The sequence below is a fragment of the Chrysochloris asiatica genome, unplaced genomic scaffold, assembly GCF_000296735.1.
Source record: "Chrysochloris asiatica unplaced genomic scaffold, ChrAsi1.0 scaffold00264, whole genome shotgun sequence".
NCBI classification, from domain to species: domain Eukaryota; kingdom Metazoa; phylum Chordata; class Mammalia; order Afrosoricida; family Chrysochloridae; genus Chrysochloris; species Chrysochloris asiatica.
This window is the reverse complement of record NW_006408782.1, coordinates 1,844,473-1,845,467: the sequence shown is the minus strand read 5'-3', so window position 1 is coordinate 1,845,467 and position 995 is coordinate 1,844,473.

Here is a 995-nt window from a genome sequence, read left to right as displayed (position 1 = left end):
ATGCGGGACTCTATCCAGATAAGCAGCAACACAAGAAATGGAAGCAGAGGTGACGACATGGAGAGAGGGAGCAGCTGAGAACTCTGGACTCATGGAAAGAGAGAGATTGGGTGCTGGCAGCCAGGAGGCAAGCTTGCAGAATATGCCCTATTGTGATTTAAATTATTATACAACCCTGAGTACTTAAATAAAAAGAAAAAAAAAAGAGCTAACATGAATTGAGAGAAATATTGTTGTACATGGAGGGCATTATAATCATTGTAATGAAACAAAGTATGTGATTTGTCGAATGCAAAACTGATGATCTGCCCTGTAAACTTTCAATTCACAATAAAAACTTAAATAAATAAATAAAGAGCCATATGTAAGTTTTTGTGTATGTGTCTTGTTATTTTTAAGAAAAAAAAGGTAACAATTCAACATCTGTTGTTTATTTTACTCCTTGTAATATATTGTTGTTATGGTTGTTAAATGTTATCCCATCAGTTCTGACTTAAAGCGACCCTGTATAGGGTTTCTGAGGAATGATTCATGAATTTGAACCACTAACCTTGTGATTCAAACTGACATTGCAGTCCAGTGATTATCCTAGAGCATCACACCAGGAAAAGTATGTGGTTATTGATAAGTGCTATCCAGTCAGTTCTGAATGATAGCAACCCCGTAAGGATTTCCAAAGAGCAGAGGGTAGGTTTGAACTGCTGACCTGCGGTAAGCAGTCCAGTGCTTATCCTATAGCACCGCACCAGGACTATGATGTTTTTAAGTTCTGTTGAGTTGGCTCAGACTCATTGTTTTTGTTGTTAAGTGCCGTCAAGTTGATTCTGACGCCACGGTACTTAACAACAACAACAACAACAACAACTTTGAGGATATGTTGTTATTGTTGTGTGCCTTCAAGTCAGTTCTGACCCATAGCGATCCTGTATAGGGTTTCCAAGAAGCAGCTGGTGAGCTTGAACCACCAACTTTGCAGTTCAAACGACTTTGCATTC